This window comes from Topomyia yanbarensis, chromosome 2, assembly GCF_030247195.1.
Source record: "Topomyia yanbarensis strain Yona2022 chromosome 2, ASM3024719v1, whole genome shotgun sequence".
NCBI lineage: Eukaryota > Metazoa > Arthropoda > Insecta > Diptera > Culicidae > Topomyia > Topomyia yanbarensis.
The window spans coordinates 105,659,815-105,674,878 of NC_080671.1; the positions used below are offsets into that span (position 1 = coordinate 105,659,815).

A 15,064-nucleotide genomic window follows, 5' to 3' on the forward strand; every position below is an offset into this window, starting at 1 on the left:
TTGAAAAATTACGTTGAAATCAATTGGAGCATCAAACAGCATACGATTTTACACTTTCATTCGTGTAATATTACATGTCATTCATTTTACAGCAGTATTCGAGTAAAATACATTGAAGCGCATTGGTTTTCCGTTTAAAGAAACTGTAATTTTCAATCCACGTGTAAAATTATAATAAAATTAATTGAAGAAAGCACGACAAGTCGTGTGTATTTGTTGTGGAACTTAATTTTACATTTATAATATGTGCATGAAAATAAACTTAAAATTACAAAATATTTTACTAGTCGGCAATTATTTCAAATTATTTTATGCTAAAATTCGTAACATTTTTTATTGTTCAATATTCCAACGTGTTAAAATGGATGAAACTTTTTGTACATTGATAAAGCACTGAAATAGAACAATTTTAGCAGTTTTAAAGGTTTACAAAATCTTTTATTCTAGTTGGACAAAAATTATACGAATTTTGGTTACTCGAATTTTACAGTACATTGAAATATTTTGTATAATAACAATTAACATCTACTACAATGAGTATTTTTTTCAGAATTAGTTTAAACAATCATTTGAATGAATAACATTGACATCAATAACTTAATGGGGGCGAACATGCCGGTTATCAAAGTCACCCCGGAATACGACAACGGACTTCAACTTGAAATCATTTTTGGAAAAATAGCTGTAAGCGGACAATTTTAGGTAAAACCATCCAAACTTGTTCTCCATTCATCAGTACATGGTTTAAAAATATTAAACTTGAAAAAATGTGTTGTATCTGATTTAACGGAAGATTAATAATCACATTGGTTTATGATAAAGATTGCTTGCAATTAAAATAAACTGTAACGGAAAAATAAGGATTCGAACTCACAAATTTGGTGATACTTTGGTGTCATTATGGCGGCTCAAATTTAAAAAGGGCACATTATTTTTTTAAAAGCAGATAGTTTAGGCCAAATATATTCTCTAGAGACTGTATTTGTTCCATCAGACCAAAACCTAGCCTCACTTCCGCCAGGTTTCATTGTTCATGTCACTCACATGGTGATGGTATAATAGCACCACTATCAAATCAGTGGTACATATATGATACAAGCACTTTCAGTCAGATTGTTCTCGGGCTGAGCTGTTGCATGCTCCGGATTCCTTCATGAAAATACATGAATTTCCACGAACTTAAGGAATTGATCGCAAAAATTTTGTGTGTTCTGTTGAAGCCATTAACGGATTTTTAAAAGTTTGGAGTCGTTCCGAGAGCTCCATTGGATATGTCGAAGCATCTCTATTGGCGTGCTTACCGTATAATCTGAAGCATAAAACAACTTAGATCGTCCTAACGCTAATGATGGGACATCAAGAACACATCAGAAAATCTTGATTGATACCCTTCGATACAGGTTTGATTGTTCCAACCAGTAACGTGGGTGACGTCATGTAAACTGTCGAATACGAATTGCCATAGCTTAATTTAATTCATGTAATAAATTATACGAAACTGCCTTGCAGCAATGGTTTGATCAAAAATTAGAAAATTTGGTTAAGTACGACGGGTAAGGTTGTTGGAAACTGTGACCATTAAGCTTTCTGTTTCCCCATGAGTTAGCCGCCGATCTAACTAAAGATATCGACGATTTATAAGTTTCTCAGAACATTATAGATTCGACGTTCAGTAATAGTAAATATAAATGCGGATTCTACTCGGTAGTGATTTGTTTTGTCATATGCAGATATAACTCAATGCGTATGTTGCTACTTCAGATTCGAGTGATTCTATTATTCTTAGATGAGTCAAGGGTCCAGCTCGGGTGCCTAGAAATTTTTTTTTCGAGATCTTTGGTTGATTCTCCGTATTAGAAAGTTGGATTCGGATCGGGCTTCTCAAATTTTAAATTTTCGGGTTCGGGTTTTCAAATTTTAAAATTCTCGGGTCGGGTCGGGTTCGGGTTTTACACTGATAATATAAACTCGTAAATATAATGAAATTGAACCTGAAATACACGAATTCATTCGTCGTTTTCTGCAACGAACTATTTTCTTGCATTGTAAATAGTAGGTTTCGTTCATTTCATGAACAAGAATGGCCGCTTGATGAACGAAAGCTTTCATAAATTTTACATATTTGGTATACACTGCACGAATGTTATTGTTCATATCGACATTATTTTTCGTGAATGAAACGAAATGTTTTGTTTATTTTAATAAACGTTTGTGTATATTACGACCGATTTCGTTGGTTTTACAAAGTCATTTCGTTCATCATAGAAAAGTTTTCGTATTTATTAGCATATTATTTTTGTCATTCGATCTTTTGGGATCGATGTTTGACAACACCGTTTTTTTTTAATTTAAAAAAATCGATCTGGCCAAATCGATTTTATTGTGGTATGAAGAAATGGTCGTTTGATGAACGAAAGTTTTCGTAAATGCTACTTATTTAGTGTACAATGAACGAATGTTATCGTTCATAGCGACATTATTTTTCGTGAATGAAACGAATAGTTTCGTTTATGTATATTACGAACGAATTCGTTTGTCACACGAATTCATTTCGTTTATCTTAGAAAAGTTTTCGTATTCGTTGGGATATTATTTTTTCAATCGATCTTTTTTGATCGATTTATGACAACAACGATTTTTTAAACTAAAAGGATCGATCTGGCAAAATCGATTTTATTTCAACCTGCTCGCCTCTATAGAGCACTAGAAAGTTTGTGGTGTGAAGTAATGGCCGCTTGATGAATGAAAGTTTTCGTAAATTTCACATATTTAGTGTACGTTGTACGAATGTTATTGTTGAAAACGATGTTATTTTTCGTGAATGAAATGAAATGTTTTGTTTATTTTAATTAATGTTTGTGTATATTATGAACGATTTCGTTTGTCTCATGAATTCATTTCGTTCGTCTAAGAAAAGTTTTCGTATTTAATGGCATATTATTTTTACATTGCTCCAACAGAGAAAAACTCAAACTTCTTCATACAGTATTCTACATTGTCCAATAAAGTCGAATAGAGAAATCATTCAAGCAATCGAAAAGTTTGTATTTCTGAATAAAATTGGTCAATATGCTTTGGATTTTTCATGCTATTACTGTGAAAGGGTATAAAATCTTACCGGGCCTTAGAGGCCCGGCTTGCCTTTTAGCGTTAGGATTTTAGCTTGCCTTCACAAGGGTTAATAGAATCTTTGGATACATGGACAGGCCCGATGAGAGGGGGAGTCAGCCAGGGTAATTGCCCTGGGGCCCGGGTCGCATTTAGGGGCCCGCGCTTTTACCCGGAAGATGGTCGAACACGTCCGGTATTCATAGAAGAGCGATAAAAATGGTAATAGTATTTTCTTTATAATCATTCGCCTTATTAAATTGTTATATGATGAGAGTGTAAAAAATGAAAATTGTATTTGATAGTTGACTTTTGTTAAAACAAACGTTCTTAAGCGAGTTGTCTACTTTGTGTACATGTTAAAAAACGAACGAAGGAATATCTATCTATCTATCTATCTATATAAATAAAAGTCAATGTTTGTATGTATATGATTTATGGACTCCCAAACGGCTTAACCGATTGACGTCAAAATTTATACATAGTAGGCATTCGTTCTGGAGCGTGTTTGTGTGCTTTTGGTTTGGGATTATCTGCCCGCCAGATGGCGCTTCGGAACAAATTGTGTTTTCCTCCTATGTCGATGAAAGTCGCAGCAACGCGCGATGGGTATTAGCTAGTACACTATAAAATATTGAGAAGCCAATTCAAATCATGTTCGAAGAAACCAATAGAGCGTCAAACAGAAATGCGAGCGTGAAGACAAACGCATCCGTTCTCTTCTACGTTCGATTCTTGATGGTGGTGCCGGTTGTTGGCTTGGAGATACTGGGCGCGGTTGTTGTTGAGTGAAGATTTATTCCTGTCAAATCCGTAGATATTGGTTTTGAAGCCGATTGTGGCTTGGCATAAGATAACGGTGTGCTGTTTACGGTTATAGTTGGCAGGCTTTTCTTAGCTGATTTTGCACAATGTTTTCCGTGGTGCAGTGTCTTTTGCAGAATTCATAGGCATAAGAATCTACCATGGGTGCATAACCAGTGTTTTTCTGATGAAACGTCCCATTTTCGGTTGATGTGCCTAAAAAGTTACGTATGAAGGAGTTGGTTTATACGGAAGCATTCTCACCATAAGAACAATGTTAGGGACACCCGGGAAAAATGCGAATATTCAGCTGTTATGAAAACCACTTCTCCGTTTCTTGGCATAAATTTATTAATCACGATGGCAGGGGTGTGTGAAGATAAGTCATGTAAGCACATCTCTCTGGAGGCCTTGTTTTTATACATGGGGATAATGTTGCTAACGTGGCGGCTTTCGTTGGTGTGCTGCACGTTGTTCCGCGAAACGAACGACTGTGCTTCTTAACGTTTGATATGGTGAATTTACAGGGCATTAACTTCTCCCGGATTGTGCACAATCTGCACGTTAAGTAATTGTTTTACTACCCGAGTAGCTAGTCTTGCAACACATTTCCAAAAATCAATAGCAAGACAATTCGTCTGCAGTCGTTTTTGCCGTGTATCTATAGTGGAACGATTTTTAGCTTCTACTCTGGGCGAGATGAGAAGGTAGACTGACCTTAATTAACCGGTGATAAAAAAGGATAATTTTTGTAATCTAATTTCGAGCTGCATCTGCTACTTGCTCATCTTGCTTACAACAAAAGCTACAAACTGCTCCACCGCTACCAGCAAATAAATCAATCCGTGTTCCTGCTTTGTCTGCACAGTAGAAGCAATATATCGTGTTCCAATTCACTATGTCGAAAAAATGAGTGATGATTATAAGCAGATCATAACGCTTATTGTGGTCGAACTGTATTTCTGTTTAATTTTCGAGGCGTTCCTTAAGATGTATTGTTAAAAGGACAAAGGGAGCTAAAGTTGGCCAATGTTTACACTCTACAATTTCCCCATGTTAGACATACCGTGCTGATTATGTTTCAGAACATCAATCAAGTAGAAGTGCAAGGACCATTACAAAATACCTTGGACAATTTGTCTGCTTGGGCTCTTCAGCTGGGTATTGAGTTCTCCACGGAGAAAACTGAGTTGGTTGTTTTTTCTAGGAAGCGTGAGCCGGCGCAACTCCAGCTTTTATTAATGGGTGCAACGATCAACCAGGTTTCCACATTTAAATATCTCGGGGTCTGGTTCGACTCTAAAGGTACCTGGGGATGTCACATTAGGTATCTGAAACAGAAATGCCAACAAAGGATCAATTTTCTCCGAACAATAACTGGAACATGGTGGGGTGCTCACCCAGGAGACCTGATCAGGTTGTACCAAACAACGATATTGTCGGTGATGGAGTACGGGTGTTTCTGTTTCCGCTCCGCTGCGAACGTACACTTCATCAAACTGGAGAGAATCCAGTACCGTTGCTTGCGCATTGCCTTGGGTTGCATGCACTCGACCCATACGATGAGTCTTGAAGTGCTGGCGGGCGTTCTTCCGCTAAAAAATCGATTTTGGGAACTCTCATATCGATTGCTCATCCGATGCGACATTATGAACCCGTTGGTGATTGAAAACTTCGAGAGGCTCGTCGAGCTTAATTCTCAAACCCGATTTATGGCCTTGTACTTCGACTACATGGCACAGAGCATTAATCCTTCTTCATATACTCCCAACCGTGTCCGTTTCCTAGATACTTCTGATTCTACTGTATTCTTCGACACATCCATGAAGGAAGAGATTCGTGGAATCCCGGACCATATACGCCCGCAGGTGATCCCCAATATGTTTTATAATAAATTCCGAGAAGTCGACTGCGACAAAATGTTTTACACTGACGGATCAAATCTCGATGGGTCCACTGGCTTCGGTATCTTCAACAATACTATCACCGCTTCATTCAAGCTCAATGATCCCGCTTCAGTTTACGTCGCAGAGTTAGCTGCAATTCAGTACACCCTTGGGATCATCGACACTCTGCCCACAGATCACTACTTCATCGTTTCGGACAGCCTCAGCTCTATCGAGGCTCTTCGTGCGGTGAAGCCTAAAAAGCAATTCCCGTATTTTCTGGGGAAGATACAGGAGTCCTTGTGTACGTTATCTGAAAAATCTTATCAGATTACCTTTGTTTGGGTCCCCTCTCATTGTTCTATCCCGGGCAATGAAAAGGCCGACTCATTAGCAAAGGTGGGCGCATTAAATGGTGACATATACGAAAGACCAATCTGCTTCAACGAATTTTTTAGTATTTGTCGTCAGAGGACGCTCAACAGTTGGCAAACCTCGTGGAGCAATGGGGAACTTGGACGATGGCTACATTCGATTATCCCAAAGGTATCAACGAAGCCTTGGTTCGGGGGGATGGATGTGGGTCGGGATTTTATTCGTGTAATGTCCCGACTTATGTCCAATCACTACACCATGGATGCGCATTTGCGGCGTATTGGGCTTGCGGAGAGTAGTCTGTGCGCTTGTGACGAGGGCTATCACGACATCGAACACGTTGTCTGGGTATGCGCCGGGTATTGTGACGCCAGGTCTCAGTTAAAGGTATCCCTTCGGGCCCGAGGTAGACCACCCAATGTACCAGTCCGAGATATGCTGGCAACTCGTGATTTCCCCTATATGTCCCTTATTTATACCTTCATAAAAACGATAAATATCCCAATTTAGCCCCTCTCTTTTATTTCTCGTTTTTAGAGTTTCCTCCTGCCTTGTGGAACCGATCAGCTCTAGAGTGCCACTATGTAACCGCCGTCGCCCTTACCACTACGCCTGTATAGAAGGAAACTGAAGCGAGAGCGACTCGAGGTCCGATGACTTTTGAAGGATTCCCCGCGGGTCCGAAGAATACCATCCGCCAATCCGGTACTCGACGACTTACTAGACTGAGGCGCAAATTTGTTTCGCTGATCCCCCCCCCCCCGGTTCGAGCGAAAGTTGCAAGTTTTGCTCTTCTTTCCCTGTCTCTCCCCTGTCCTTGATACAACTGCTGCTACATTGATGCGGAAATAAGCCACCCTCTGAATATCTTGACCAAGCATAAGTTTTAGTTAAAAAATTCAAATTAGTATTCTGTATTCCTAGTTTTAAGATAGCTATAATTTTTACTCTTTATTGAAACTCTTGTCCTCCATCTTGTAAATAGAATTGAATCCCTAGTTTTAAGATTTCTGTGAAATTTCTCATAAATATTTGTTCCCCTTTTTGTGTACTAAACTATATTGTTAGTTTTAAGATAACCGTAAAATATTTCGTAAAATACTATTACTCCCCCTCTTGTATATCAAAGTGAATCCCTTGTTTTAAATTTTTTCATAAAAAAAATCTTTTGGCCCTCTCTTGTATATTGAATCTTTTTCTAGTCTTAAGATAGCTGTAAATTTTCTTTTCCTTTGTAAAAAAAATATTTCAACATTGTAACCTCCTAGTTTTAAGATATCCAAAATGTAAAAACAAAAGTATTTGGCACCGCCAAGCTAACGCATTTGTGCCTATCAAATAAACGAAATGAAAAAAAAAAAAATCAAGTAGAAGCGTTTGTTTTGCGAAACGAAATAGATCGTTGAATGTGGCAACATGACCTCTGTATATATAGGCGACGACACAAACGAGGTACGAATACACGAATTAGCACCGTGCGCCTCTAATTACGTCAATTTGGATACCACGGAATAAGAAGCTGTCGGAATTCAACCTGCCTGGCACGCTATATGTGGATGTGGATATATGAGTCAACCGGAGACTAATAGAAACCACGGACTCACGAATTTCCCATGGCAGAAGAGGTACTAACTCATGCTGAACTAGATGGCTTAGGTTTAAAAGGGCCTAGCAGTAATACGAGCCTTGGGGCCCGATACGGCTCTCGACGGCCCTGTACATGGAAATGGGAAGAATTTGTTTTGGACACCCACGCGAACAATACAACGTTGTTATATTTGTGTCCTCATATTTAGGTATTTAGTGGAGATTATGTAAAAATGTTACAATGTTTTCATTGTTCCATGGTTAATATATTATTATCTCAAGGCCCCAAATTGAGCTGTTTTTGGAGCACAATATTGTACAGTATCTATCGAATAAACTTAAATATTAATTCGGAAAATCAAAAAAAAAAAATTAGTGATCTTGAAACCTCATTGATTACATTGATGTTGCAATTTCTGCCTAGTTTACGAACTAAATTAGATCCATAAAAAAATCGCGGGCAACCAAGCGCTAGGCTGCTTCAACTATGAACAAGTCGATGAAATCAAAATTGATTTTTTTTGGTCGGTTGTCACGGTAAAGATAGACACGTCTATCGATACCAGGACACATGTTAGTGAACTCGGGTGATTCGTAGTTATATTGCCTAAGCTCGACCCTCATTAACAGAAGACAACGATTAAGCCCGTACGATATTAAGCCTGTTCTAATGACCCTGCCACTTCTAGTTTTCCGATCTGTTTACTTCACATCCTTGCTCTCACTTGAGTACTATGGCTCTAATTTTCATAACTTTCCCTACCCAGTAATCTCTAGCTAATTGAATGTCGCTAAAATGTAAAAAAAAAAATAAAAAAATTAAAAATGATATCTTCCTAATTCATGAACTTGTTCACGACCAAGTAAAATATAACTTTCCTAATATACTACAAATCAAGATTAAAATAAATTAAATTCTTTGAAATGTCTACCCGGCTCATTCACGAATCGCATTCTCTCTCTCACTCTCTCTTCCTCTGTTGCTCTTTATTTAAGGTTCAAGCAACCTTTTTTGAACATGTGGTAAAATTGTATTACTCTACAGTCCAGAAGGGTTAACCGTGCAAAGACCTCGATCGCTGGTCAAGCCACGGGGATCTAGCGAGGCTGGGCTTTCCAACAGCCTTCTTTTTCGGGCCGCTAGCTCGATCGTGAGTAGCACACTTGCTCTCAGGGTCGGCTCTTCAATAAAGATGCTGATTAAGGGACCGAGAAGAAACGTAAAATAACTCTTTTTTCAATTGTACACTTTTATTCCCCAACACTTACAGTGGGTGGGTGTGGCGTGTATGTTGGCCGGCCGGCTGCTGCTGATGCTGTTCAAACAAGAATATCAGTCGATTTATTAGATCACCACGATTGAAATCATACAAAATAGCTGCTGGAAAAACTATTGGCATAGCTAAATGGTGCTTTTGAAAAAGTGGCTGTGATTTTTTGTGTTGCGTACCCCACACCGTGCTGGGGTCCGCAACACAACTGCGCAATGAAAAAACCACAGCCACTTTTTCAAAAGCACCATTCAGCTAAACCGCTGGTTTTTCCACCAGCTATTTTGCATGATTTGATTCGTGATGATCTAATTAATCGACTGATATTCTTCTTTTAGGGTTTTGAAAGGGTTTAAACACATAATCCAGTGGCGAAGCTGAACACAATTTTTGCTATGCATACTACCAAGCATTCAATTCTAACACATGCTCAAAAAGGTAACTTGAGCCTTAAGAGGCTTGAAAGCACATGTGACCTCATTCTAGTTAGCTATTTTCAGTTACGCGTTAAAATACTGGAGCTGAAAATTCTATTCTGTACAAAAGTCCCAAACGTGTTCTTTAATTCTGCCATGCTTAAAAATTTCTTTTTGATTGTCGTACAATATTATCAATTCAGACAAGCTTTTTGTGCAAGAATCTGAGACAAAATATTTCCATTTGTATTATAGTGCATAGGCCATTTTACGCAAAAATATTTTTTTTTTTCAACAATCTGTGACCAAAAGACATATTTAAATTCCAAAATAAGTTGTACGTTCTAGCATCCTGGTAACTAATTTGGGGTCGAACCCGAACCCAACCAAACCCGAGAGCTTGAAAATTGCAAAACCCGAACTCGACCCGAGCCCGAAATTATAAAATTTGAAAAAAAAAAATCGAACCCGGGAATGAAAATCCGTCGAGCTAGCGCATTCAGCTATATCCAATTACGGTAATTTAAAAGAAAACATTCGTTTTAATTTTTATGGCTCTAATCGTGACAATAATCGACGCAAATTAATCGAATTGGTCGATTGTCTATCAGTTGCTAATCGATTAAAAATTATTCGATTAGCGTAGCCATTAATCGAATAATCGAATCATAATCAAACATCCCTACTGCCGACTTTATCTGCCTCCGATTTTGTCAGCCTCATATGAAAATATATTTGATGGGTTCTATCAAACGAACCAAGTCAAATTCGAGTTACCGTAAAATGGGGGAACATTGATCACTTTTTCAAAAGTTTTTCGAATAACTATCTTTAGTTCAAATAGATGTAACGGTTTGCATTTTTAAAACAAGTACTGGTACCCATAGATTGAAAATGTTCAGATTGTTGGTAATTTTATTACGTTTTACTATAAAAATAAAATTACTTTGCTGCAAATTTCCATTCGTTATTTTTGGGGTAACTATGATCAGCAAAATATGTGTATCGCAACGAGAGATAACGCTCGAAATTTTGTGTAAATTGCATATCTGCAGGCTATTTCATGGACCGATATTCTGATGTCTCGAAGAAGAACAAAATTGCCTAGAAAGATAGAGCTGACTTTTATCGTACTTTTTTAGGAAAATAGTTAAAATTAAATAGTTAACAGAAAAAATCTCCGATTTTTTAAATATATAATAGGACAAAAATATTAACGATTTCTGAAAAACTGATCAGTTCAATTGAAATTAATTGATTTCATTAATGTACAAGGGATTGTTTGAACAGATTTAAAAGATGCTTAAGAGTTGTATCATGTTCAATTTGAATTTGAGTTCAAATTCTTCATGCTCCATGACATATAAAATTCAAAACACAACTATTAACACTATACTGCCGTGATCCGCATAACAGTCCTATTTGCTATGGGTTTCCTATGCAGGTGGGACTGTTATGCGTATCACGGCAGTATACTCGTCATGAAAGGGGCTTGTTTTGTACGCAATTTGCTGTTATAATGATAATGTTGACAAAGGCCGTATTTGAAAGAATTGTAAAACGTATTTATTTTTTTCCAATTGGTAGTCGAAAATCGCTGAAAAAATCTACGTCATTTGCGTACGACCCCTTGACAAAAATGTTTAGGTATTATCTCGTATCTGAATATGATTTTTTATGGATTTTGCAACAATGCACGGCAAACCAAATATATTAAATTTTAAATTTAAATTTTTAGATTTATTTCGATTTTTTTTGGTATATCACGAGTTTTCGATTTGACCAATTGAGCTCTCAAATAGAGGTAGGGTTACCGCCTCTAGTGGCACTTTGACCAGCAAAGTTTTACTAAACAGGGGATAGACTTCAAGAGACACATGGGTATGCGTTGAAATCAATTAGAATTTCGAATTAAAGTGATCACTCGACAGAATTTTGGAGCGCTTCCATTGCTTTTTATTGTATAAAACGCTTAAAAACAAATAAATATCCACTGTTTTATTTTTTATGTAGCTCGTAGCACTAAGAGGAAAAATACATTGTTAATTTAGTTGGGTGTAGTACTTCGCTTCCTCGGATATTCAGAAAGAATCTAAAAGTACCAGCCACTCTCGCTGTGAAGGATAATCCGAGCGAGCTTTGCTCTGCTCCTCAGTAAACAAACACGAGGTGTGAAATCACACTTCAGTTTCTTTCGAGAATCTTTGTGAGGAACATTGATCCATTGAAGCGAAGGTTCAATGGGATAAGTAAACCCAAATGCACTTTTAAAATAATATTTGTCAACGCCAAGAGTGACCCACCTTAACAATTAGGGCCTGCAACACGAGGATGATGTTTATGAGGCCTGGGTGCTGGACGGTTCCTGGTAAAGAAAAGGGAAACGCAAAAATGCAAAATAATCCAATGGATTCTTCCGGGCAAATTTGGATTTACCTGAACGAAGACACGGAATTCGCCTCCAAAAACCGATGTGGCAACCCTAAGCAGGGTTTTTTTTCTTTCAATAATTACTTTCGATACTAATCCAGCGCTTTCGAAGATTGGAAATTCAATAAATCAAAAAAATCGATTTCATATTGGCGAAATTTGAAGACAACCTCATGACTTCTAATCAAACCATTTAATTGTTTAACCCTTACAAGTATGATCATATTTTTTTCCATTACAGAAATTTTAACCTTAAGGTCATTCGCTTCTTTATTCAGGTTAGGAATTTTCCTATAAAAAAATTCTATTCCTGTGTGCGGGGTGGGGATTCGACCTAGGTGAGCTGCGTACATGACATTCAATGTACAAATTCCGCTATGCCCTCTCGAGTCTAATGTTGTTTCGATGCGAGAATTAGGTTGGTATAAACATAGTTGATATCAAATTTGCAGTATTTAGAATTTTCGCTATCCTAGTTACCTCATATACAAGATATTGAATTTTTAATTGCATTCTCAAAAAAAAAATTTTGTCGAAAAAGTATTTGTCAAAATTTTAGTTTCTGTTAAAAATCCGGGCCCTCTTCAGAACTCCGGGCCCGGGGGAAACACTCCCCCCCCCTCTCGGCGACCCTGGTTCCGATGAAGAGTCAAGGCAAAATGCGTACGTTTGAGTTGGAATAGGAACTTTAATAAAACAATGATGCCTGAACTCAACCTCATAGTAGTACTACATTTTCAGAAGGTTTAACGATAATCTGAGCTCTTAGCGTCCTGTATGTTATGTCTCCATTTTTTTTTCGAATAATGCTAATAAAAAGGCGACGTGTATATGGAAAATAACAATACCGAGGTCAGATAACATGATCTATCACCGCGTATCCCCCAGTGAACCAATTGCAAAATACGTATCGCAATTCGAAGAAGTAGTATCCGTTACACTTAATAATTGGACTAACAATGTATTTCCAACGGTGTTCTTGTAATGAGGATGGGGGTCGAATGGGCTATTACGGAACTAAGGTTAAACAAACCACGTTATGCGCCCATGAAGAGCAAATTCCTGCGTGCAAGTACTGTAATCATATAGCTCATCAAGTAAAACCTTGTAAACCGGAAGAGACTGAAAAGAAAGCATCAGAACCGATTTCCCACTCATCTACGGAAACCCAATCCAAAATACAGTATTCAATAACATCTTCTGTAACACAAGCGGTGGCAAAATTTGTGACTGTTCAGACCACAATGGCAACTTCAAATGCAGCATCCAGCGCCCCAACATCAACAGATAATAACGATGATGACATGAACTCAATGGAAAACAGTTAGAAAAATAAAGTCGTGAAAACGGCAAATTAAATGACGAAATTATAGTTGCCGATAGATGCTGAACATGTTTGGAATATGGTTTGTTTTTTGTTTTTATGATTTTGTTAGAGGGATTCATCTTATCGTACGTTACTGAAAAAAGTCTCATTTGATCAAACTTACCCCGGTGATCAAAGATACCCCATTTTACGGTAATCATTTCTTAGAACCAAAATATACAAAAATAAAAAAAAGTTTTTTTTTATTTTATAATGGTAGACCCCGTTCATAGAATTTTATACTAAATAATCAGGAAGGGTTTTGAGACTATGTTTAGGGACTAAAGAAGAATATTTGAGCAGGTTCAAATTATCAAAAAGAAAGGAAAAAAAACTAGCCCGATTTTTTGTCAGTCTAAAATAAACCAAGGGTCTGATAAAAACGGGTCTTCATTGTAATATTTTACACTTAGAATGTCTACTGGTGGACATATACTAATTATTTGAAGATAATTCCAAATGGAAATTAGATGATAAAATATGATAAATTCAAAATCCACGTAAGCTTTTTTCTGCCACTATATGTATACAGAAGATCGACTCCAAAATAATAACTAATAATAATCGACTGTGTATCTCTCTCTGTGCCTGCTAGCTCACCATTGGAATTTGCATCTAATTTACATTTTTTTTGTTTCAAAACCCATTAGTAAGTATAAAACAACTGCCCGTAAGAGCAAACTAAATTATCCGGATCACTTTTCGGAAGCAGACATTAGCCTCAATAAATTTAAACATCCATAAATTACCACTAATGGCAGCAAAAGTTCATTAATCGCAGGTCCCGGTAAGCGGAACAGTATTAATATTTACCTCCTGAATGGCGTATCATATCCTGGGGTAAACCCACACCAACAAAACGTTATCCAAATCCGTATAATCCCCTAATGACTAATTTGTAACAGTAGCACTCAGTCACACTTCACCGCATTTGTCACACCGATCTCATCTGGGCGACCTTTCCCTCCACTTCACAGCTCCGTGCTCGTCTGATTTTCCCAAGTACTGAAGTACCACGTAATGAGCCTTCACCATAAACACTTAAATCATTATCCTCGCCCGTTATGGAGCATAAATGTCGCTTTCAGAAACATGCATTTCCTCTATCGTATCTCTTTTTTTCTCTCCTGCACCCTCCCAAGGCTCGAACGTTTTCTACTACCGTTTTTTTTCTTTCTATGTAGCGTATTTTCGCTGTGCGGCGGAATCACTAGCTGTGCACTTTATCCCGGTCTCATAAATATCATGTGCACTCTTTCTCTTCAACCGCCGCACCGGTCGGTGCTGTTATTTACACTTGCTTCCGTTTTGATGCACTTGTAACAAATAGGTTCTCTACCGGAGGCGTCCTCATGCAGTAGCACGAAGTAGCTACTAAATGCCGCGCCACTCCGATTCTAGCTAGAACAGCTTTTCCGATTGTTTGCCGCACCGCACGTGGCATACAGTCCGACTCGAACCGCGATGAACGACTGACGCTCGAAAGGATGGAAAAGGTTTCAACCGGTTGGATCGCCCTCGAAAGTAGAATGATGACTCTCCGTGGTAGCAGGGCATGTTTAGAATAACAACAAGTTTTCCATTTTCGCTTCGGGAGTATATTTTCCGAGTCAGAGAACGATATCGAGGGGACGTTGGAAAGTTGTTCTGAAACCGGCTGTTGTAAATGAAGTTCATTCGTGCGGCTGGGGAAGAACAGATGAGACTGAACTGCGATAGAGATGAATTTGGGGTTGGGCATGCGCAGTACAATCAAGCAGACTGGAAAATTAGGGGAAATAGCATATGTATGCAACAGGAACACGGATTCATGCTTTGAAT

At 37.9% G+C, this 15,064-nt stretch overlaps 1 protein-coding gene across 1 annotated transcript in view; it reads right to left on the reverse strand.

Annotated features, from left to right (window-relative positions):
* Positions 1-14,755, reverse strand: part of LOC131679094 (uncharacterized) — a 236,235-nt gene extending 221,480 nt beyond the window's left edge. The window contains exon 1 of the mRNA XM_058959651.1: positions 14,057-14,755. The gene's annotated coding sequence lies outside the window, so the exon portion shown is untranslated. The remainder of the gene's footprint in view (positions 1-14,056) is intronic.
* Between the last annotated feature and the right edge of the window lie 309 nt (positions 14,756-15,064).